Here is a 26,739-nt window from a genome sequence, read left to right as displayed (position 1 = left end):
TTACAATGAGAATCCCAGAAGGAACAAATTTCCCATCAAGGGCATGCTAGTTTTAGAGGCTGTGAAATATCCAGGTAAGACTCTTTAGAAGACAGTCTATAAATACTAACCACAGATCACGGGCCAAAGAAGCCCCACATTCTTTCCCTGGATACCGCCGGAAGCACGCGTACCCCAGTTCTGCCTGCGCTCCAGGTGACCAGTGCTTAATGGCTGCGACACACCCTGTGAAATCGGATAATGCCCTCTTCGGAGGCTGTGCAGACACCCTATGAAAGCCCTCCAGAGGCCCCCTCTGCTGGCCTCGCCACCACTGCTGCAGCTACTGGCAGAGGCGGAAGGAGCAGGCAAGAGCAGCAAGTTCAGACCAGAGGTGGCCGCAGGAGCAGAAGGCGAGGAAGCTTATGAAGAGAGGGCGTGTGTCCGTCCGGCCGCACCCCTGCCTGAGCAGCAGGAGCAGACGGCCCCACAGCCGCTGGGACCACACTCAGCCCGAGAGCCCACCCTCTAGCTCACCTGCCAGATCCCACTGATGGCCCAGTGCTATAGGAGACTGAGTTTGGGTGCTTAAAAACATTAGGGAAGATGCACAAAAAGAGAGCTGCATTCTTTAAAAAATAAAAATAAATCCTCATAGCACCACCGACATATAGGCAATCAGATATCATCTGAATAGGCGTTCAATGGCTCATATCTGCCTGTGGTATTCCACTGATATTCACGTTGTTTTCTCATATGTAATTTGGTTCTTCTTCAATAGGCACATTTAACACATTTGTCTTCCTTCCCCCCCCTCCATTTTCCCAAGACTAAATGATTATTTAAAAGGGCACCACACTGTGTAAAAATCAGCATTCTCTCCCACAATTGTGTGCATCTGGGACTATAGAAATATCACTGTCCCTAACAGTCTCAGGTCACAGCAGTAAGTCTTCCCAAAGGGGCCCTTCCAGAAAAACAAGCTATTTCCTCAGCTTACATTTCTCTCTTTCTGTAGCCTGCACCAACAATCTGTCCAGGAAGGATATGTGGGGAATGGGAAGGGCATCGACCTGCAAGCCCACAGTTGTTGACAGCCATCACGTTAGAAACCAGTACAACAGGATAGGTCAGCATACTGGCTATAGGCCCATGCCAGCCTGGGAATAGCTCCCCATTTCACTCATGGTCGAAAGCCCACTGTCCAGTGCATAGGTATGGATGAGGTAGGCCAGGGAGTTACAGAGCCACAAAGAAATGATGGCACCAAGGAAGTAAGGAACAAGACCCGCAAAAAAATGTCTAGGATGCCCGTTCCTTGATAGCTGGTTACTATGGGGTCACAAAGTCCATAGTATCTGTATTCTCTGCCAATCAGTTGTACCAGTGTGCTCAGAGTGACCACGTGGAAGGGGTATGTGATCATGATAGCAGCAAAATGAGCCATCATCTCTTGTGTTGTCTCCTTAGGCGTCTCAGCATACCCCGGTAATGCTGCCACACTTTACCATGGACCACAGTGCCCAGGCCTCCAGAACACAGCTGAGTGGTCGGCCTGTGGACAGGCCACACTTCCCATGGACACTTGCGGTGCATTGAGCTAATAAAAGAGACCAGAAAGCGATTATATATGTGATGTGTTAAGCTAATAAAAGAGACCAGAAAGCCGCCCCCAAGCATTACATCCTATTGTTGGAGGAAGAGGCTCATCTCCCACCTGGACGAGCACCTTATTGTATGTGAGCAGCAGGGACAGAATGGTGAGACAAGAGTCCAGGAGCACCCGACTGGCCATGTCCGGCATGATGGCACCGGGGGACAGACAGGACAAATCTATTTTTCCCTACATGAACCCCATTAGCCACAGATGAATAACTCCTGGCTTTCAGGGATAATGCTGCTGGTTGGATTAGCATGTTTCTCTCAAGGGAAACAAGCTTTATTGGCCAGGTGAATTAAATTCGTAAATATATCCTTGTTTTTACAGAAGGAAAATAAACATGAACACAACGTGTTCTTTTCCCTTTTCCACTTCTCTGAGGTTTCCTTTTCCTCTTCCCTGCCTCCATTTCCCCTCACTCCCTCCCTCCCTCCCTTTCCCCCCTTCCTTCCAGGCTTCCTCCTGTCCTTTCCTCTCTTGCTCATCTTAAAAAGCTCGCACTGGCTCCAGGATCAGCGGTAGCAGCAGCATTGCGCAGTCTCCAACCTGGACTCGGAGGGACCTCTGAGAGTGAGTTGGACATTTGCATGATGACTTTTATCCAACATGCCCCTTTCTCCACGCCTGCTCTTCACACGACCCCTGGTTCAACTGCTGCATGCTGGATTACATTCTCTCCCGCAGCTGGTATGCAGCTACCGCCTCATGGAAAGAAGTTTAAAAATAATTGCAAGCTCATTCAAAGTGGTATTATCTGGGTAAGAGGGAGGATGCTCGGTGAGGGAGCGTGCTCAGAGGACACGAGAAAGGACACATTCCTACTTATCAGCAAGGACGTTAAAATTGTGTCCAGTGAGGTCAGTGGAGAAAACACATGCACACTAATCCGCCACCTGACTGTGACACACCTGGCCTTAAATGATCTTAAGGTAACCTATTTGAGGACTTTCGGTCGTTGCTCCACTGAAGTTAACACATGATACACAAGTCTGATGAAGAGAATGGTGCGCTGGGAAACCATCCCAGGAACTCAAGTATGGCTTTTCCATTGACTCGGTAGAACAGTTAAAGCTACTCTAAATCCACCTTGTCTTTAGTGGCCTGTCCCTGAAGGAGGGAAGCAACACCTGCCAGTTCACAAGCTTTTAGAAGAATTTTACGGATTGTCTTTGTCAAAAATGTCCAGAATCAATGGATTTTAGGACAACTCTGTGTTATCATTATTAGTATAAGTCTACAGAACCAGAGAATATTTCATAAGGAGGCAAGTGTCAGAAGAAAGAATTTGAGGTGAAAACGCTTTTGCATAAAATGCTGATCTACTCCAAAAGCTTTACATAAAGCTGTGAACATTTTCATTCTTGATCAACACCATTATTGTAACTAACTTCCTACCCAGGTTTCTCTTGGCTGGGCTCTTGAAATAAGCATCACGTGGAACACTAGTTAATAAAATAAAAACCTTAACACCTGTGGTAGACAGGGTTCTCTAGAGAGATGTATGATTAGAAAGAGAGATAGATACAGAATGAAGGACGATAACAGCTAATTAGTCCACACGGCAGTACAGACAGCTCAGTTCAACCATTAATATACTGGAAGTCCTTTAACTCACAGGGCCACTGGGTCCAAGGTCAAGGAAACAGACAGCTGAATCTTTGAAGGGGCAATGCAGGCAGCCTGGCCACAGGCTGCAAACAGCAGGGTGGATCACCAGTAGTTAGCAAAACTATAGGATCCAACAGTCCCAAGCTCAAGCGATGTATTCACCAGCAGCACAGCAGGTCTTGAAGGAACCTCAAGATCTAGTTACATGACCCAGGGCTTGGCAGTCCCACGGGTAGTGTAGCACAGAAATTGAGGCAGAGAACTAGCAGCTGCAAGCTGGTCCAATCACCAGATAGCAAGAGAGAGAGAGAGAGGGCTTCCCAAGTCATTAATCTCTTTGCCTTCCAATCAAACTGCGACCTTACTAACCCCACATGCTCCTATTGGCCAGATTGGCACAATAAACCTACCTATCACAATATCATGAAGGTGCTTTTTTTTAGGTTTATTGTTAGGAATTAGAAGCTATGAGTGTATTGTGACACTACTGGAATTGAACCACTAATGGGATGTTATCAAGCATTTTAACTTTTAAAATTTGTTGGGATTTGGTTTTATTTTTATTGTGTTTAATTGCTGCAAGCAATGTTAGCCATGTTTAACTTCTGTAACATATATGTAGAGATCATGATGTTTATGTAAACTCGTGTAAAGCAAGATTCAGATGACCACTGGGAACCAGGGTCACTTTTTTGTGCCCCCTCTACATTTATTCACTTTGTTCTTGAGAATATACGCAACAAAATTTGCACTAAATTCAGCATTTTTTCTATGTACATTTTGATGGCACTGATTATGTTCTTTGAGTTGTGAACTCACAATTACCCTCCTTTTCTGAGCTGTTCCTCCGGAGAAAGACAAATCACTGCCCTCAGGGCTTCCTTTGAATTTTGCATTGCTTTTGGCCAATTTGATTCCATAGAGTTATTCAAAGAGCAGACTGCTCGTGACATCTCTTTTTAAAATATTTAAGGTTAACTAGTCAGGGGATATTTTAATTCATGGTTTAGATGGTATAAGGCAAGCGTTTCAGAGGTTCATCTACCCCTTTGTGGCTCCAGAGAAGTTAGTGTCCATGAGAATGTGCTAAATGTAGACACCTTCCCCTTTAAGATCAGGATTCTGCTGTGGAAACTGTTATCAAAGGACTTAGAAATAGTAGACGGGTATCATTTAGTTCTTGTGTCATGGTAAAAGAGACAATTGGATGTGGACATATTTAGCCACATATTCTCTATCCTCTATTCATGATTTTTCTTCCTTTATTGCTCCCAGTGAATATCTATCAATTGCAGGCTTTTAAGACCCCAGGTACTAAGCAAATAACTCGGAAGTAGAAAAGAAGCACTGGTAACGTGTTTACGTTTGCTCGTATGTTACTAGGCCAATTCACTGAGATGTCTCATGAAACTACGACCCTAAACCAAATCCACTAAGCGTTTGGTTGTACACAAACAGTCTCAGCAACCACTTGCTTTTTTCATTGTTATAAATATATATGTGTGCGTGTGTGTGTGTATATATATATGTATCATGTAACATTTGAAAATTTAACTTTTATAGGTGTACAACTTTTTGACAGCAAGTACAATAATAAACTCTTTTTTCCATTATTAATCCCCTTACCCCCATCTTGCCACCCCTGGTTACCACTTATATACTTTGGTCTTTATACATTTGCCTTTTTGTATAATTGACTTCTAACGATATTTGTCTGTTTGGAAATATAATGTCTTATGCTTCATTCATCAAAAGAACCACTTTATACTTTCAAGTTCTAGTTCCAGATACATATTGGCTGTGGATTTGGACAACTTTCAAACTTCAGGATGTGAGAAGAAGAGTTATTAAAACAAACAAATAAAAATCTTCTGAATAAATTCAGTAAATCCTGGAGGATAGCCTTCAGGCAAGCAAACCTAATTCACGGAGGACAAAGACTGGTCAGTGATAAGTGAGCCATTACATACAACCCATGCATTGAGGCTCTGGCATCAGTTTCAAACCATTCCCCCTCAATAATAGTGAGAAGGTCTTAGAAATGAACTATTTATATAGAATCAGGTTTACGATCTTAAAAACTACAATATCATATATAGAGATTTAGGTTTTCTTTTTGGTCTAGGAGATAATGATCTATTTAGCATATAGTTCACTAGAGATGTTAGTGTCTGGCTTGGGAGTTATGCACAGACACAAGCGCATATGCAAAGAAAGTCCTGCAGCTGTTGCCCTTTATCATCGGATAGGCTAGTGGAGGCAGAAGACATTGAATTGCAAGGCAGCCACCAGGCTTTCTGTAGGACATACTGCAATGTGATCTTGACATTGAAGCGCCACAACGCCATGGAATCAACTACTCCAGTATTTTATATGGGCAGCTGCCAACCAATAAATCTTTAAGAAAATAATTAAACAGAAACCTGACTTTAGATAGTTATTCTTATGTCAGTGCCAAAGAGTTAATCATACTACTTCGATTCTTGTGTGAAGGAACCCTGGCAGTGCCGTGATTCACACTAGGTTGTTAACCGACGTATTGGCAGCGCAAACCCACCCAGTGGCAAAGAAAGATCAGCTGATGTGCTTCTGCGAAGACTAAACCCACAGCAAATGTGTTGTCACTGAATCAGATTCGTAGGGAACCTTCAGGGCAGCGTAGATGTGCAGCCTTCATAGGAGCTGACTGTCATCTTTCTCCCTGGTGGTGCTGAATTCAAACCACCAATCTTTTGGTTAATAGCCCAGCACTTCATGACCATGCCACCAGCCCCCCTAATCACCACCACCCCACTGTAAAATTTACCACCTGTAGAACCCTGTGGACCAATTATACTCTGCCACACTGGGTCACTATGAGTCCAGTTGACTCAATGAACCTTAACAATAACAACAGCAACTGTTATGTGTAAGCTTAATTTCACCACCATACAGCTCTTATAACAATCCATACGTCAAAGAGCCCTCACTGAAATACATTATTTGAAAAAAAGCGAAAAGAGAACATCATGACTTTGGTTGGGTATAACTCAGCCCTCAAAGTGACATCCTTGTTCTGTAGCATGTTCGGCAGTCCCTCTGCAGACATTTGCCCCATACAATACATTGTCATTTGATTCCTTGACTGCTGCTTCCACGAGCACTGATTGTGGAGCAAAGTAAAAGAAAATTCTTGACAACTTCAAAAAAAAAAAAAAGAGAGTCTGGAAAAAGAACATGGTCAAATGGAAAATGTGGGGTGATTAAGCCCGAGGAATGACACGGTTGAGCTCCAGGGTGCAGGCCAATGTTCAGGGTTCAGACGGGCTGGCTGCTAGAAGACTCCCAGAGGTCAAAGTCCAGTAGAAGCAAAGGTGGAGGTGCAGCCTTGGGTGGGGCATGTAGAAGTCTTTCAGGAGAAAGAAGGCTTTAAGGTTTAGACAGCTCAGCTGACCTGGCAGTCATAGGTCAAATGAAGTTCAAGTGTCTGGGCAGGTCCAGACTCGGGAGCTCAGAGTGGGAAGTCAGGAACAGTAGCTAAGCATCCAAGATAAGTGATCAAGCGAGCGTAGCTTTTGATTCCAACCAAGGCTGTGCTGAGGGCGCAGGCCTGACTGCTCCTGGCGTGAGTTTACGTAGAAGGATTCTGTGGGAACAGAAGCCTGGAGGGCACCTCTCCCCAAAAGTCCCTCTCGAAATTGCTGTTCGCTGGCAGTGTTGTTAGTCTCTTCAGACCAAATCAACTTCATGTGACAGCAGAGATGAATTAATTTATATTTTCCTAGGCTATACTCTTCACAAGAGCACAAAGCCAGGTTTTCTCCTGTGGAACTTTTGGTGCTGAGAAAGGGGTTCAAAGAACCAACCTTTCTGTTATTAACTGAGCGCTTAGTCATTACATCACCAGGGCTCCTTTAGCTGGCAATAGCCCAAACCAACCATCCAAACCCATTTGCTGTCAAGTTAATTCTGACTCACAGCACAACAGAGCTGCTCCGTAGGGTTTCCATGGCTATACATTTCTATGGAAGCAAATGTCAGTCTTTCTCTAGAAACTACTAGTGACATCAGATGGCCAACCTTTTGGTTAGGAGCTGAGAACTGAACCACTAGGTCAGTTGCAAGTGTGCCACCAGGGAAGTTGCTATTGTTAGGTGCCATCAAGTCATTGTGGGTCTTTTCCCTATAGGTGGTGTATATGACACTGACGGGTGTCATCATCACACAGCAGATACGATCTAGTCATTGGGGAAGAAACGGGATGGGGAAAACAATGGGGACAGGTTGCATTCCCAAGATGCAGCCTTAGCTCCTACACTTCCAGAGGAGCCTAATTGTGGGTGCTGGCCTCTCCAAGGTGACAGGAATGGGACTGATAGCCTTCAACAGACTTGGGGACACTGGGGCTAGGTACTCAGTTCTTAGCAACAGCCAGCACAAGTTCTTTCCAGAAAAGAAGAGGGGGAGCATGGTGGGAGGTGGTGTCTACTTAAGTTTATAGAGAATGGGGAGAGATGAGAAGAGGCAACCAGTAGGACCATTGGTAGTACATGAGACAGGGAGGCAATCCCCAATGCTATTTCCACTGGTCTGCCGGCTCCATCCCTCAGCCCTCACACAAGTCTAGATAGATCAAGCCTTTTGCATAGCAACACTCCCTGCTGTCTCTCAGGCAGGCAGGGTCACTTAGTTCTCACAAAGCTAAGTTTCAGGGGTGAAAGATAAGAGGAAGGGGAGGAAAAGATATTCTGGTCTTTATTCCTGGGTACCCTATATACAGGTTGGGGGAGGGATGGGGAATTAAAGAAAGAGAAGAGCAGGGGGACTCCTGGCTACAGGTCAGGGGCATCCACAGAGAGTATATTCAAAGGACAAGGATGAGCCTGTTCAGCCCCAAATGAGCCACACCTACTTATGAGGGTAGGGTGTGCGTAGGGAGATCGAACCCTTCTTGTAGTGGCCCCACCATGACTCTTTGCTAAGGGTTTCCTAAAGGGCAAGGGGCTGGGAGTGATCCTTTGCAGAACCTCTTGGTTAGAAGGAGTTGAAATGCTATGTACAGAGGAGAGGTACCTGGGATGTGAGGGACAGAGACACCCCTGACACCCTGTCTCCTCATCCTTGGGCTCAAAAGGGTGAGCACCAAGGGGCCTGGATAATACAAAAGCATGGTAGCAATCATCTATCAGAGCACACAGTAGCCAACAAAGAGGGAAGGAAAGAGTAGAACACATCCTGGCCCACCAAGTTCTGAAGGGACTTCTTTGCTTGCTCACACTTGAAAGAGCTCTTACGGAGCAGATTTCTCTAGTAATTGCTTGACTGCCACTCCAAGGAGCATTGATGGTGCATCGAAATAAAACATTATCCTGGTCAATCTTCTTTGTTTATTGTGAAGTGATACTGCTTAGTTCCTTGGCTGTGAACCAGTTTCTTTTCTTTATGTTGCAGTGCCTTGCATATTGAAGGCTGTAGCCTTAGAGCTCATGCCAAAAGGCAAGTAATATGCTGAAAGCATGCTGGAGGCAGGCGCTTCTGGGGCTAACCTCTGGGTCAGTATTCATTCCTTAGCAGGTGAGAGGCACTCACCATCTGAGTCCGTAGGCAGCACACAGATAAATGGGATGAAGTCCCCAGACCATCATGCACCTCAGCCTCCCTCTTCCTCTGACTCTTCCCTGCTTCCTGTGGAGAGCTCCAGAATTTAGGAAGCTTAGATTGTGAGGGGGTGGAGAATATGGCAGGGATCCTAACTTCCTTACTTAAGGAAGCTTTAGCAAGTACCCATCTGCCTCCAGGGGAGAAAACATAATTCATTTTAGTCTTTCAAATTCAATGTTCATAACCAGATTTTGTCAGCAGCAATCTGTGTCCTAATGTCTCTCCTTGCCAGATCATGTCCCCTGTGGACTTGGTTTTAAATGTTCTTCCCCCAACAACCCACTGTGGATGCGGAGGAGGCCAGATACTGATCCACCACCTTGTATTTCCTTAATGACTAATTATGACATTTCTTTGGTTATTTAAATGCACTCCCTGAGTCAGGTAAAAGAGATCATAATAGTTAATCAACAACAAGTAATTCTTGGGTACTTAACAATATTCTAAGCACTTAATCATACTTAAAGCTGACTATTAATGAAGCTTATAAACCATTTTACAGCTCTGAAAGTGAATTTCTCTGCAGGCTTAGAGAGTATTAAACCATTTAGATTTTGCCAAACAAATATTATTCATGCTTTAATTCTTGGGAAAAGAGATTTAGAAAATGAGGTTAATGCTTAGTTGTCCCTCGCTGAGTTCAGCAATTACTTACTCCATTTGGAAAGCTCTGGGCTCAGGTTAAACATTTTTCAAGTTTATCTCCAAACTTAACGAATTAAGTTGTGACCTACTTTTATTCTATTATTAAGGAGGAAAATGGCCATGTAAATTAGACATGCAAAGGAATAGCTTGGCTTTAACACTGGCATTTAAGACAAATGGGGAAGTCTCTTTCTCTCCCTCGTTACGGACCCACAGGAGAGGGAGTCAAAATGTAGACTATATTTCACTTTAGTCTTTTTAAAGAAATAAAGATATTAATGTGGATGAGCTTACTCTAGTTTTTAAAAAATGAAAAGATCAAGTGATGGGAGTCCTCTAACAAGCATCACAGTATATTAAGAGCCTTTAATTTGATACGACAAAAACTCATTCCTGTTGAGTCAATTCAGACTCACAGCGACTCCATGGACAAAACTAAAACGTCTCTGTAGGTTTCCTGAGGCTGTAATATATTTTATTTTTTATTAAAAGATCGTTTTATTGGGGGCTTTCACAGCTCTTATGACAGTTCATACTTCAATTGTATCAAGCATATTTATATGTATGTTGCCATCATTATTTTCTAAACATTTTTCTGTTAAGTTCTCTTAGTATCAGCTCTGCTCCCCCCCTCCGCCCTTGTGACCCCATGATGAATTATAAATTATCATTTTCATATATTACACTGTCTCCTTTCCCCCATGGTTTCTGTGGTTTGTCCCCCTGGGGTGTGTGGGGAGGAGGTGGTTATGTGTCAATCATTGCAATCAGGTCCCTCTTCCTCCCATCCTCTCCCCACCTTCCCCTTACACTCCTGGTATTGCTACTCCCATTCCCATGCCTGGATTCTGTGTGTTGTGAGCTCTGGTCTCTTATCTGTACCTATGTACATGCTGTGTACAGCCCACAGTGAAAGGCGGGACTGGGATCATGAGAGTGGGGGCTGAGGAAGCTTCAAAGAACCAGAGGAATGGTGTGTGTTTCATTGGTGCTATACTGCACCCTGGTTGACTCATCCCTTCCTTGTGACCTTTCTGTGAGGAGATGTCCCATAGACTACAGATAAGTTTTGGGTCTCTGCTCTGACCCCCCTCAGTCTCAACAATATGGCTTTTGGTTTGTTTCTTCATTTATAGTCTTCTGATGCCTGTTACCTGACCCCGTTGACGCATGATTGCATAGGTTGGTGTGCTTCTTCCATGTGGGTTTGTTGCTTCTCTAAAAATATATTTTCCAATAGAAGAGGATGGAGAAGAAAGTGAATACAAACGGGGTGTCAATAATATTAACCCCTCCCGTAAATAATGACTAATGTTGTTTGCTAAAGAGAAGCAGTTCTTTAGATGCGGGGTTAGAAAACAATGTCCTCGTAGCTCTTCTTGACTTGAATGTTTTATAGGTCAGTGTGTCAGTCTGGGTACTTTCGAGAAACAAATCCATAGAAACTCATGTATAAGAGAGATTTATATAAAGGGTAGATGCACATAAAGAAAATATCCCAACCCAGTGCTGCCCATGCCCACAAGTCCAGCCTTAACTCATATGTCCAACACCAATCCACAAAGTCCTCCTCCATCTCTCAAAACACACACAATGACACCGACTGCAGGAGGTAAGCCAAATCAGTGAACATGTAAACATCTCAGCGCTGGCGGGGTCTCCACATGGCTTCTCCAGCACCCCGGGCTGCATGGGGGCAGGTCTATATGGCTTCTTCTTGGGGATGTCTTTCAGGGTGACCCTTGCCAGCTGAAGCAGGAACTGGATAAGACAGCTGCACCCTGGTCTGAGCACAACAAAGCAAGAGATCCGAGAACTAGAAAGGTGAGGCTCACCGAGCCATTTATCTCTCCGCCATTCAGTTAACTCCACATGTATTTATTGACCAGGTTCGCACAATATACATTAATTATCACAGTCATACATGATCTCTGGTGCATATTCTTTTTCTACAAATCTCTGAAACTGTTCCAGTCTCAGTTCATGTTTGTACAAAAGTAAGCAGTGGACCAACTGTGGTCCCAAGGTGGCTCAGTTTGCTGGCTGATACACTGGACTGCAGGTGTCTCTGGGGGGCACATACAGGTAAGTGCTTGACTGCTATCTGAAAGGTTCTCCGTGTGGACCTACCTGTTGGGAACCAGACCTGGCCATAAGCTTTTGAAAGGTCACGCAGCCTTGAGTTCTAGTCTGTGCATATGTATCAACTAGGTCTCAAAAACTCGCGCCCACTGCCATTGAGTCAGTTCCAACTCATAGGGACTCTTAGGGCAGGGTCAAACTGCCCCTTTGGCTCTCAGAGACAGCAACTCTTGTCAGGAGTAGAAAGCCGTGTCGTTCCTCCTCAGGGAGGCTGGTGGCTTCGAACAGCAGTTAGCAGCCCAATGAGCTGTAACCACTACATCCCCAGAGCTCCTGATCTGCTGGATGGGAATCAATGATTTTGGATTTTTAGAAGAGGGAACATGTTGCTAGAATTTTTTACTAGTATGTTGCGTGGAGTTGGCAAGTAAGAGAGTGCTTGGTGTCGAAATGGTACACAATTTTCTACTGGAACATGGGAATCAAAGCGACATATCTCCCTTCCCCGAGATGGCAGACCTTCTTTCACGATGGAGTGATCCCTCCATGGTGTCGCGCTTTGGGGAGAAGCGCTCAGGAAGCTTCGTGCATCTCCCAGCTCCTGGATGGACTCTGAGAAGCCGTCCTGCAGCCCGGGGCTGGGAGGCATTGCTTTTACACTGGCCTCTGTGGCCACTCGGCATCTCCACCAAACTTTAACATTTGTGTTTTCATTTCTAGGGAAACTGAAAATCAATACACCAGTATATACTTGCATGTAAGCTGAGTTTTTCAGCATATTTTAATGCAGTTTTTGTGGTAAAATTAGGTGCCTCAGCTGATATTCGGGTTGACTTATACTCAAGTATATATGGTCATTGTATTTAAACTCATCCGTGTGGTCACTTTTTAAATGGGCACAGTCACAGGAACTCAGTGACCACTAACTCCAAGGGGTATAGGAGGCTACATTAAAAAACAAACAAACAAATGTGTTCTACTAGGGTTCCGGTTCACACATGCCTGGGTTTATTACAGATCAAACCTGTTTCACCGCGTCTTTGTGATCAGCAGGTGGCTGGACACAAAGGCTCTCAGTAATACACATGCCTGAGTCCCATAAGATGTGTTCAAAATGGTGTAATGTAAACAGTGGTGTCTGAGAACTGCTGCAGCCGGTGAGCTCAGGCAGAGGGAGGTAGGCTCAGAAGGCTGATGACTGTGGTGGCAGTGGCTATGCATAGGGCTGCTAACTGCAAGGTCAGCAGTTCAAAGCCATGAACCCCATCCAATGGCAAAAGATAGGGCTTTCTACTCTGGAAAGAATTCGTCTCTGGTGCTCACAGGAGCAGTGATACCTGGTCCTACAGAGTCACTTTGAGTCAGAATTGACTGGAAGGCATTGAGTGTTTGTTGTTGTTGTGTCGTATGTGCTTTGAATGGGTAATGTTGATAGATTTCCTCTAAAGACAAAAAGATGATCACAGGGGCTTATTAGGAAAAAGTTCTATTAAAACTGCACTAGTGAGCAAAAAGATCAGGAAAATTGCACCACAAACATTTTCCCCATTAGGTTAACGCACCTGCTCATTCTTTGAGGGTAGCTAAGGCGCTTCTAAGAGAATTCTGCCGGGAAGCTTTAGCCCATTCACCTTGACCTTACCCTCTCAGATTCCCTTTTGTTTCCCAAACTCAAAGGCTGCTGAAAAGGACTCGCCGTTTGAGTCCTTCCTGGATGTCAAACCTGTCCATTGGTGTGCGTGGTGTCCATCAAAGAGTGCGGAATTCCCTGGGGAAGAGTTAGAGAAATGGCAACTCCAACTTCAAATGTAGATCGACCTAGATAGATGGCATGGCAAGAAACGCTAGTTTCACATTTTGATATTGTTGTGTAATAAGGATGTCTATGATTTTGACACACACACACACAGATCCCTGTGACACAGTGGATTATGCCCTTGGCTGCTAACCACAAGGTCGGCACACCCTGGGAGAAAGGTGAGGCTTCTGCTTCCACATAGACTCATAGCCTCAGAAATCCAACGGGTGGCACTACAGTGTCCTATAGAGCCAACGTGAATTGCAATTGATTCAATGGCAGTGATTTGGGTTGTTTTGTTTTATATATGTGTTTGTATTGTTCAAACTCAGAATCTAATAAACGTGTGCACGTGTGTGTGAGTGTGTGTGTAGCATTGATGGTTCTGTGGGTTAGGGGTTGGGCTGCTAACCACAAGGTCAGTGGTTCAAATCTACCAGCCACTCCATGAGAAAGAGTGGCTGTTTGCTTCAGAGACTCCATAAGGGATCACTGTGAGTTGAATCAATTCAATGGCAGTGAATTTGGTCTTCGGGGCTTATATTTCTTAATAATGAAGGTATTTTGAGCCAGTCATAGTCTTTTTCTGGTAATATTTAACAGGATACATTTTAGAAACAGTGATTGAGATATTTATTTTGAAATTTATTAACATAATATGACTGAAACATTCACCTTCACCAAAATATAATCTTCTGCATATTACAAATCAGAAGAAATGGTAGATACTTGCTTCTTTCATAACTTTTAAAAGTATGCATTTGTTTTTTGTTATCTGAACATTGTACAGGAATAAATAGGGGTTTCAAAAGCTCATGGAAAATTATATTAGAAGATAATGGATTTTTTTCCAGGATATTTTTTAAAGTTCCCTCCTATGAATATACAAATAAGATTTTTCTTTAGTTCTTAGTTATTTTACAACTAAATCTGTTAATATTAATGAATAAACATACATTTTAAAATGGGATTAATCTCTCATTTGATTCACATTAGATGAATTAGTCTGTATTTATAATGATTAAGCCTGTTTATGCAATTATTGTCTTAATTCAAATATAACCAAATAGCTGACTCTGAATTAATATGCTACACTGGCTTCCTAGCTAACATGATATCATGGTGCCAGAATGTATTCTGAATATTGAGGTTTCTGTTTATTTTACTTTTGATAGCTATAACCTAGAACTTTGATCTCAACTCCAAAAAATACTTTCCACTTGGGCATTTCTGCATTTTTTGGTCTCTAATTCTTTAAGATGCAACATAAATAAAGTATTTTATTTTTAAGAAGGAAGAGTAAAAAACAAGTAGCTAGATGTTTTTAGTCATAGGCTACCTTTATATTCTTAAGTATTATCAAGGAATGCAAACAGCCTGTGTTTATGGGGATTATGCCTACTGCCATGTAATTATACTGAAGATGAAGAAAACATTTAAACAGACTTATTGCTAACTTATTTTAAAATAACATTAACATTAATAACACATTTTATGAAAAATTGCTTTCTTTTCTGAAAGTAATATTGGGCATTAATATGGCTTTGTTTTACATTTCAATGTTTGCCTGAAAGGAGAACTGTGTTCACATATCTAGTTCTGTATTCAACTTAGTACATTGGATTATTTTCAATGAAATATGTGAGGAGAGTTGGGCTTCATGCAGATATGGTTCTGGAAAAGGAAGTAGTATTTCAGTAACCTTCCCAGATACTGGGACTAGTGCTTTTCAATACTGTGCCAAAACTCTTTCTTCTTTTAAAAAAATCATTTTATTGGGGGCTCATATAACTCTTATCACAATCTATGCATACATCCATTGTGTCAAGCACATTTGTACATTTGTTGCCATCATCATTCTCAAAACATTTGCTTTCTACCTGAACCCTTGATATCAGCTCCTCATTTTCTCCCTCCCTCCCCGTTACCCCCTTCCTCATGAGCCCTTGATAATTTATAAATTATTATTATTCTGTCATATCTTACACTGTCCAGTTTCTCCCTTCACCCACTTTTCTGTTGTCCGTCCCCTAGAAAGGAGGTAAGATGTAGATCCTTGTCATGGTTTCCCCTTTCTCCCCCACCGTTTCCTAAAGGTTAGTTGTAGCTGAAATCTGAAATGGTGTCCATGAAATTTTCATATTCTGTTACTTAAAAACCCACTGCTCTCTCTTGCACTGTAAATAAAGATTTTACTATGTTTTTTATTGTTGTTATTTTATCATCAAGCATTGATCTTTTGGGAAATTTGGTTCATTGCTATGCACAGATATCTGAAAGTATTGATACTTGTCATTATAGAGTACAAAAACCAAATCATGTCCTTTCATATCATCATCAAGGTCAACAGAGGGGAAAAGAAGTTTAAATTTTAGGAGACTGTGAAGTTCACAATGACAGTTATGAGCTTTTGACAATTCTACATTCACTGGAAAGCTGAAAGCTTACCAACAATCCTGCTTTATTTTTTTGAAGCAAAATACTCACTTTCTTCATTTTCAAGAAAATGGCACCAAACACCAAAATCTAAATAGCCAGTTTCTCTGTTGTTATTTAAAGTAAATTTTTTTTTTCTGAAAAAAAGCAGCCAGTTTACCCTTGAGCTCAACACCAGAGATTTTTCTCCAGATGACCATTCTACTTCCATAGCTACCAGAATTGCACTCACCAAGTGTTTCCTGCAACGTTACCCAAAGGTGGATACTTAATCCTATCAATAATACGGATTAAAGAGTAATGCTGACTCTGTGGAACCCCCATGATATGAATGAACCTACAGGACATTGTGCTGAGTAAAATTGGTCAACCACAAATATTGTACGAGATCACTATTGTAACAAGTTCAAAAAGGCTTTCACACTAAACAAGCAAATACTGATATTATTTCTTCTGAGGCTGGATTCTCTAGAGAAACAAGACCAGACACATATATGCATATATAGAGAAATGGGTATCAAGAAAATGGCTCATGAGGTTGCAGAAGTGGACGAGTGTTGTTGGGTCCTAAGTCAGTGGGTCAGATGTTAGGCTTCTTCTGACTTGCTCAGCTTCAGGGGTGGATGTACTCAAGATCTGCAGGAAGACTAGAAGCTGGCCACCACAGAGGTAGAAGAATCTAATGTCAGACTTGGGACAGGGAAGGCAAATTAATCCAAGGTCAGTAGTCGGAAGGCAGGTCAATGAGACAAATGCAGGATCCAGACCCACCAACAATCAAACAAGCTTTCATAGGAAGTAGGCTACACATCTGAGGAACCTCCCTTTCATTTGCACCAGGGCTGGATCTGAGTAAAGGGCTTGCACTCCATCCTAATCCTTACAGCTGATTGGCTGCTCACAACAGAGCCGATTATGGAGTTGATTACATCATGTCACAACAGGGAGATTTCTAGTCCTTAACTGCTGAGGATCCTGGCCCAGCCAAGTTGACACAATAGGTTGTCACAGACAGAGAGATTAAGTCACTGGCTAGAGGGTAGCACATAAATTCATGAATTATCAGACATGTACTTTGAATGGATCCATGTGGGGGAATGAGAGTATACCCATGAATATATATATATATATATATATATATATATTTGCCAGAATATTTTTACATATTACTGGAACCATATCCATGGATTTGGTGGAGAATACTGGAAGAAAATGTATGAAAACTTTTTAGATATAACCAAATACTTTGAGAGAAGTCACTGGGCTAGAATCTTAAGACCACCGTCTTTGGGACAACAATGTCAATTTTCATAACCTATTCCACAAAGACAATGTTCACATTCTCCATTGGTGAACAGTGACTGAGTTCTTCAAAACTCGTGAAGAGTCTTCTAAGGTGCAACGATTGGTCTCTCCCTGTGTGGATGAAAGAAGAGGGGTGAACATCAAACCCCCATGAAAACAAATAATCCAGTTGATCACATGACCATCAGTCTCCACAACACTGAGACGAGAGGAACTAGGTGGTGCCCGTTACTACTACCAACTACTCTGAAAGAGATCAGAATAAACGTGCATGCATAAAGGGGGAGAAAAGTGCACAAAAAACATCCAATCCTAATGAAATACTAGGCTTACTGGACGATACAGACTGACGGAGTCCTGAGACTATGATCCTTAGTCACCCTTCACATCTGGAAGTGAACTTAACACTGCAGCTCACTTTTCAGCCAAGCAATAGACAGGTCTTATAGGAGGAGCAGGAATACTAATGGCCTACACACATTTTAGAATAATTAATCATTTGGGACAGAAAATGGAGCATATAACCAAGGACAAAGCTGAGAAGGGTTAGGAAAGGAGGATGATTGGAAGTAAGAAACACAGGGAGGAAGGGTAGGCTAAGGATGCGACATTGTAAGGATTAAAATAAAACGCAACGTGTAGGGATTGTTGGATGGAAAAGTGATCTTCTTTGTAAACCTTCATCTAGGAACTGAGTCTTTGGCCTGGTTGAGGGTCCAGGTCTCTTACCCAGGAACTCCTAGCCAAGAGAGAGGATAGTAGCTTATGAAAATTTGTCAAGGCCGACAACAAGAAAAGAAATGAATCTTCATGTTCTGAGACTTCCAAGCTGTAAGAACATGGAGATAAATTCAAGTTCTTTGTCCCGAAGTAATTGAGAACACCCTTCGACAAGATGAACATTCCTTGAACTGGTGCCTAACCTGCAAGGAGGTTGGGGTGCTGGGAAGTGAGAACAAGGGCATCATGGGAGGCCAAACAAATAGCCCCTAGCCCTCCTCAGGGCACAGTATGTCCAGCTTGGCCCAGAGAAACCTAAGGAAAACATAGCAAAAAAGTCTCAAATTCCTTGTGTCATTGCATCTAGAAGCAAACAGAACATTAGAAAAATGTTATAGCCCTTAACTCAATACTCACTGACTTGCTCTCATATTTACTGCCCACCCAAAAGCAATATAGTCAGCATCTCATTTTTAAATCCTTTATTTTCTTCTCTCGCCTATTTTAAATGGCATGTAATTTAGGTAAATAATTACTTCATTGATCTGCTATTAATAGAAACTTTCAATGGAATATTAAGACCAACATGGGAAAAAATCACAAAACGATAGATGATTATGCTTCAGATGCATTTATTGCTCTTGTACAGTTCGATTGGGTTTTAGTGTGATGGTAAACGTTAATTTAGATCTTTAATCCATACACACTGTCTCCAAGATTTAAAGTTACTGCAAACAGAATAAGAATCATTCAATCCCTTAGAGGTAGAGTTTGGGATAAGAAACAAAGAGCAAATACTTCTTACCTAAATAAGCATAATTAATGCATAAAATTAAGTTCTGACAGTTATAGTCTTCATAAAAATTAAATTTCCTTTTTGAGCTATCATTGCTTCAAAATTAACCTGTCTCTTAGTGGGCCAATCAGGTAAAATAATATAATTCTGTGATGCTCAGATTTAACATAAATATTATATTCAGCACAGTATCACTTTGAAATTGTCCATTTTTAAAAGAAAATCCTAAAATGACTACAAATGAGTTAATTTTTTTCTAACAATCAATATTGTGGCTATACAGCAAAGCTTATATATTTGTTTTTCCAATACTCACTGCCATTGAGTCATTCTTGACTCATAGCAATACCCTATGGATTTCCAAGTCTATAACTGCTTACGGGAGGAGAAAGCCCAGTCTTTCTCCTGAGGAGCTGCTGGTAGTTTTGAACTGCTGACCATGTGAATCACAGCCTAATGCTTAACCACTACACTACCAGGGCTCCATTAAATTTTCCAATACGCTACTATATTTCCACAAGCCTTTAAAAGTCTGTAATTCTATACAGGTTTCATCAGTGAGGCCAAATATAATTTTTTAATATACAACTAATTTAAGATATCAAGAGGATACAGTTTGTAAATTATTTAGATTAAAGTTATCCCCCAGTCCCCATGATTATCTTTCTTTGGTATTAATTAAATTCTTGTAATAAATTTTTTGTTGCAAATACAATTTTGGTTATGAGGTTAATTAAGGTATATAATTCTACTATTGTTCACAAAAAACTACTAGATGTAGTACATAATTATTAAATGTTTTACCTTTGTTACAAGTAGACTCAAAAACATACCTGGAAACTAGCAAAGCTTACTATTAAGACATCCCTATATGATGGTAAAAATTTTGGAGCAAGGAAATTTGGACCCAAATAGAGTACATAGATGTCCAGTGCTTAGGCATGGTTATATTTAAATTTTTAAAAAATTATCTTCCAATATTCAGGAAGTTGTATACGTTCAAACACATGAAAGTGTGTTAATTGTTTGAGAGAGATGGTGCTTGATTTGTTTCAAGGTAATGATCAATAAGATCATTTCCTGATGTTGCCCTTCTTGAGAACCCCCCCTCCCCAACAATATCTTACTATATCATGACACACTTAAGTCAGGAGTTTTATCCACTTCAGAGTTACAAAGCACTGATAGATTTTTTAAAATCTGGTTTATGTAATTTAGTCTGGCTTTAGTAGTGAGCCTCAGACTACTTTTGTAATCCCAAACACCTCTGAATTTGTTGCTCAGATAACAACCTGAGTAATCTTTGTGTTTGACCTGTACAGTTAGGGATACACTTACAGTTAGGCAGAATATGTTCTATTTTCTAAGTATGTTTCAAATATTAATAAAAATTTCCTAGGTTAAAAACCAAACTTCTTATCACAGAGTTGATTGTAACTCATAGCAATGTCATTTGTTGCGGACAAGAATTGCATGCTATAGAGTTTTCAAAGTGGCAAATTTCCAGAATCATACTGTCAGGACTTACTTTTGAGATGGTTCCAACTGGGTTGGAACTGCTAAGCTCTGGGTTCGTCATGGAGCACTTAATCAATTGTGCCACTCGGAGTGATTAGTATGCATGTGACAGACAACAGTCACGTCATCCCATGTCGTCCATAGCAAGGCTTCTCCAGGCTCCCATGGACTCTGCAACGCTGAGAGTGATCGAAAAGTCTAAGAGCCGACTTCAAACTAGGAGTGGAGCTCTCGGTCCTGCCCTCGGCTTTTTGTAACTCAATTCTGTATTCACTTACTAAGAACTGTATACATTTGGTCTGTTTTTCTGACCGAAAGAATAAAGGCATGGGCTCTGTATCATGCAAGTTGGAATTTAAATGCCACCTGAACCAGCCGTGAAAACGTGTGTGTTGTCTTCCATTTGGGATCATCCTTATCTGGCCCGGTGGTTATGGGATTAGAGATAATGAGGTCGGTCCAGTGCCTGGCGCATGGTCAGCACCCGGTGCATTGTTGTCTGCAGAAGGGCAGCGGCAAGCCGTTTACAGTTCAACTGTACTCACATTCTGTGAGTTTGATGTTGCTTAAAGCTTTCTTTCCGGCCCGCTGGCAGACTTTCCCTTTTCGTATTGTTCCAAGAATACTTCTGTATCTGGCCCATTGTAAATAGTAACAATTGTTTGGTTGTTCCATCCGAGGGGAGCAGCCTTCCTGGGGCCTGTCTGACAGGGCTCCCTGTCTGATCTGTCTCGCAGCCTTGGAGCTGGAGACAAAGCTCAGGCACTCACTTCCTCCTCTCTGAAGAGAACAGTGTCCTCAGCAAAAATAGATCCTTGTCGCAGCGAAACACCACCCAGAAAAAGTACAAAGGAAATGAGGGCAAACCCCACTGCAGTGGCTATTGAGACAGAATTCTTCTCCAAATATAGTTTCTTAATTCTAATATGAGACCGTAAAGTCATTAGAACACGTGAATGAGCCCTGCATCTATGCCGGAGTATACATTGGTTAATACACTTTATGGAGAGTAGTTCTATTGGGAGTATTTTTATATGGATCGGTATTATGCCTTGAGAAATTTACTTATGTAATTATACTAGAAAACAAGAACAGCCTAGTCAAAGGGCACAAAAGACAAACTTCCCATGGAATTTAGTGAAACATTATTAAGGTGTTGATGTTTAAAAGAAATAATAAGCACCGCTCTTTCACATCTATAATGAACCTTAGAATAAAGGTCCTATGAAATCGTCTTTATCTTTATCTCACTGTCATAGAGTTGATTCCCACTCAGAGACCCCAGAACAGTGGTTCTCCACTTCATCACTGTAATTTTACTACTGTTATGAATTGGGCAACCCTTGTGAAAGGGTCATTTGACCTCCAAAGGGGTCACGACCCACAGGTTGAGAACTGCTGCCCTACAGGGCTAGAATAGAACCTTTGAGTTTACAAGGCTATAAATCTGTATGAGAGTAAAAAGGCTCATCTTTTGTCTGAGGAGCAGCTGGTGGTTTCAAACTGCTGACCTTGTGATTAACCAGCCTACTTATAACCCCAATACACCACCATAGACATAAGTGAAAAATAAAAATTGTGTGCAAAAATCAGTATCAAAGAATAGCAATAACAGTTTAACTTTTCAGCAAAATTATTGTTAAACTCATTGTTTCTATTTGAGTAAGATAATGGCCTTTATTAGTCATTAATATCATCCCTCCCTCTTGATTGACTAATTTTCCGGTAGGTCAGACTTTAGACAATGTCTAAAACTGAGGAAAATACTATTTAGAACCTTAAATTCAATGTCCATCTTAATATTATTTGACAGCTTAAATTTAAAGGATGCCAGTTGATAACATTTTTAGTCCCAGAAGATGAATGTTCAAGAAAGATAACATCCTGACGTATGGGACTATTCCTAAATATCGAGAGAAAAAAAGTGCCTAAGGAATTGTGTAGTCCTGTTTCAGAAATAGGACATGAATCACTTCATTTAATAGATATCCACACCTATTTATAAAGCTACTGTATTCAGAAAGAATGGTATGAATATTAAAAAGATAAATAGATAAATCAATAGAATAGACCAGGTTCAGGAATAGACCCCAATATACTTGAGCATAGAGGTCGTTGAGAAAGGACATATAATGCTCATTTTACATACAATACAAAATATATTCAATAAAGGAACTGAGAAAACGGGCTATACATATGTGAGAAAAGAACAACCTCCACTTTAGAACACATAACAAAAGTGAAATCCCGAATATTAAGGAACTAGACGTAGCAAATGGACAAGAATATCGCTATCATGAGAAGTTTCCAGAACATATTGGTATAGCACCCCAATGAAGGAAGCCTTCTTGAGCAAGATAGGAAGCCCAAGGCAATTGATTGGGGGTGGGGCAGTGGAGAGAGACTGCTAGTACTATGGAGTCCTTGTAGCGACAAAATAAATCATAAAATTGATTACATAAAAGTGGAATGTCTATGTATCCGAAGCAAAGAATGTTTTTCTAAGACAAAACATTAACAGTACATATAAAACAATGGCTTAATATCCCTTAGCCACAAAAAGCTCTTAAACACGAATTTTAATTTAAAAAACAAGTGTGAACAAGCAATCTATAGCAAAGGAAATGCAAAAAAACACCCCCCAAAACCCAATAAAAACTGTTTGACATCCATTGCTATTAATCTAGGGTGTGGAAACTCAGTCAATCAGATACACCTGGGCCTGGTCAGTTTTTCCCACCATGGTCCTACTTCATTTGAATTCTACTGCTCAGATCTGGTGCAAATCTTGGGAGAGTCTCTACTCTTTAACAATGTGTCTGGTTACATAAATGGCTTCTGCCCCAAAGGGATCTGTCAACATTTTGTTACAAGATAAAATTACACATGCACTTTACCTACACTTCTCACTTCTAGTAGTTACCTGACAAAGAAGACCGTAAGCACAGAGCTTATGTGTACAGTGGTGGCTGACAACAGAAGGAGACCATGCAGTGAAATGGTTTAGCATTAGGTTTTGTCTGGGGTTCAAACTCAGAATTTCTTTCAGTAAGAATGCAACAATAATGCCACCTAATAGGCTTTTGGGGAAGACTCAGTGAGACGACACATGCCAAATGCTGTTGACCAGAGTCTGGTGTAAGGAAGACCATAAAGATATTGACTAGTAATGTCACGAGGGAGCCGTGGTGGCCAGTGGGCTAAGTATTGGACTGCTAGCCTCAAGGTCAGTGGGAGAGACCTTGCAGCCCCAGGGGAGGAAGAAGAGACTGTCTGCTTCTGTTACCGCTGCAGAAACTGCATGGAGCCGCTCTATTCTGACTTGTAAGGTCACCATGAGTTCGAATCCTATCCATGGCAGTAGGTCTGAGAGCTGTCGTTTTGGATTCAGGCCATATTATAATTATATTATTATTATTATTATCATCATCATCACTATTTGTAATAACAAATGCTGAAAACAATCTAAATGCCTAGCAACAGGGAAACCCCTTGAACAAACTATGCATTATAAGAAACTATCAAAGTTTTGAGACATAGGTGCACGTGAGTATTTTCCCAGGTTATACTCTGAAGAAAAACGAAACAATGCAAGTTAGGGTGTTGGTATGCTGTATAACTTTTATTTTGAAATAAAACAAATCAGATCATCTTTAAGGAGCTCTGGTAGCACAATGGTTAAACGTTCTGCTGACAACCCAAAGATTGGTAGTTCAAATCCACATAGTGACTCCATAAAAGAAACACCTAACTATACACTGGTATTAAGATGAAACCAAAACCAAATGATGAGAGTGTGTTGGAGGGAAAGCTGTGAGTGTTGTAGATGATCCTGGAAAATGATTCTGATCCCAAAAGCCACAAATAGAGTTGAGGCAGTGGAAAATTCCAGATAGGCTCATTGGATTTGGAGCAGGAGAAAGGTAGCCTTTATGAGGAAAGTTGGCAAGCGCCCACAGAGGACACAGCTGTGGTGAGGAGGTGGCAAGCAGGGCCAGGCGGCTGGCAGAGATCCTATTCCAAAGTCAAAGGCACAGAACCCACCCATCTTGACAACCGGGGACCAGGCATCTGGGGGACCAGTAGGGCAACATTCAGATAGGAAGAAAGATGCTTCCCTTAATCTATTTCCCACCCATCTCTTTGGCTCTACACAGACTTTCCTACTACGTGTCTGCCAGTGTGTCGTACTGGGTGGAACGTGTGTTGCTATGCGGTTGAAAGCCATGCCATCGGTGTTTGAAGGCCAGTGAGGTCACCCCAATGGAATAGGTTTCAGCAAAGCCTCTAGACTTAGGACAGACTACAGAGAAGGATTGGGGTATCCACTTCAAAGGAACTAGCCACCCAGACCCTATGGATAGCATGGAAACATTGCCAGTTACTAAAAACCTAATGAAAAGAAGCAGGACATTGTCAGAGATGGTGCCAGAAGATGAACCTGTCAGGTCCAAAGGCACTCAAACGATGAGTGAAGAGCTGTCATCTGAACATGGACTTGACCGTGGAATAAAGCCTGTGGGAGCCAAGACTCTGGAAGCTCCATTTGCTGATTGGAAATGGCTCCAAGTGAGAATAAATGCCTGCAAACATCAACTGATCATTGGAACATGGAATGTATGCAGTACAAATCTAGGAAAACTGAAGTCGTTAAATATGAAATAGAATGCATGAGATCAATATTCTAGACATTCATGAACTGAAATGGACTACTATTGGCCATTTTGAATAAAAAAGTTTATGGTTTACTATGCCCAGAATGATACAATCAAGAGGAATGACATCGTTTTTGTCATCAAAAAGGAAATTTCAAGATCTAACTTGAAGCAAAATGCTGTCTGTGTTAGGATGGCTATCTGCAGCCAAGAAAATCCAATCAATACAACTCTTATTTAAGTTTATTCACCACACTCTAAGGCTAGTGATGCAGAAAATAAAAAATTCTACCAATATCTTCGGTCTGGAATTGATCAATCACAGAATCAAGATGGCTTGATAATTATTAGCAACTGTTATGCAAAATTTGGAACCAAAGATGAAGGGAGATTAATTGGAAGCTATGGTCTTAGTGAGAGAAACAGAGCAAATCCTAGAGTTAGAAAAACAAAAAGGCAGCATCCATTCAACGCATCTTAAACTGAAAGAAATCAAGGAAATAATTCAAGCCTTGAATTCTAATATTAAAAGAGCCTATGGGGAAAATATAAAATAATGCAAAAATTATCAAAAGAAGATGGAAAGAACATACAGAGTCACTGTACCAAAAAGAACAAGTTGACATTGCACCATTTCAGGAGATAGTGCATGAGCAAGAATCAAAGGTATTGAAGGAGGAAGTTCAAGCTGCATTAACCAAAAACAAGGCTCCAGGAATTCATGGAATAATCATTGAAACGTTTCAGGAAGCTGAGGAAGCATTGGCAGCATTCACTCATCTGTGCCAGAGAATTTGGAAGACAGCTCCTTGTCCAACTGACTGGAAGAGATCCACATTTGTACTATTCCAAAAGAATGTTGAAATTATAAAACCATATGATTATTTCACACACAAGTAAAATTTTGCTGAAGATCTTCCAACAATGGTTGCAGCAGTACATTGACAGGGAGCTTCCAGAAATCCAGGAACGATTCCGAGAAGGATATGGAGCAAGGGACATCATTGCTGATGTCAGATGGATCTTGACTGAAAGCAGAGAATACCTGAAAGAAGTTTACTTGTGTTTCATCGACTATGCCATGGAAATCCTCTGTGTGGATCACAACAAACTATGGATTGCGTTGAGGAGAAGGGGAATTCCATCACACTTTATTGTGCTTATGAGGAACATGGATCAAGAGGCAGTTGTACAAACAGAGCAAGGAAATACTGCCTGGTTTAAAATCAGGAGCTGTTTTCAAACCAGGGATAAAATAGAACAACAGCTGTGGGGAAGACCCAGGACTGGGCAGTGTTCTGTTCTGTTGTACTTAGGGTCTTGGCGAGTCAGAACTGACCAAGCAGCACCTAACAACAATGACCACAGGCAAAGGGTACCCAAATGGATTAAGGTGGAGTCTCTCCCTGCCTGATGAGATGCAGTCACAAATGAGAAATTTTCTTGGGTCAAGGAAAATTAGTCTATTTCTTCCTCTTCAAAAATAGAGAGTCCTATAGTTATATGTGTTTCTAGATGTTTATATATGGATGCATATAAAAAACAAATTGTTAAGAGTAATCACCAAAAGAGAATCATGCTATTAGAAGTTGAAAAGAAAGGCTAGTAAATTTACTTTCAAGACTTTAAAAATCATTAAATAGTTAAAAATTAATGTTATTTTTGTAAGTTAAATGAGTAAAATAATACAGAATGCAAACAAAAAAACAGGCACATTGAGATCTTTTGTATTACAAAATAAAAGGAATGCCTCCCCAAACTCCTTTTTGATGAAATGATTAGTCTGTTATGAATGACTTTGGACAATTGAGGGTCCTTCTAATCTAATTTTCTCAAGTTGGTAGCCACAGACACCGTAGTAGAAAAACAGAATTGCTTTAAGAGGCAGGAACTGGTT

The 26,739-nt window shown here is 41.3% G+C and overlaps 1 pseudogene; it reads right to left on the bottom strand.

The window, feature by feature from the left end:
- Positions 1–883: 883 nt before the first annotated feature.
- Positions 884–1,783, bottom strand: LOC142453179 (mitochondrial carrier homolog 2 pseudogene; annotated as a pseudogene).
- Positions 1,784–26,739: the final 24,956 nt, after the last annotated feature.

Source organism: Tenrec ecaudatus, chromosome 7 (assembly GCF_050624435.1).
Source record: "Tenrec ecaudatus isolate mTenEca1 chromosome 7, mTenEca1.hap1, whole genome shotgun sequence".
In the NCBI taxonomy this organism is placed as follows: domain Eukaryota; kingdom Metazoa; phylum Chordata; class Mammalia; order Afrosoricida; family Tenrecidae; genus Tenrec; species Tenrec ecaudatus.
This window is presented reverse-complemented; position numbering and strand designations above follow the sequence as displayed.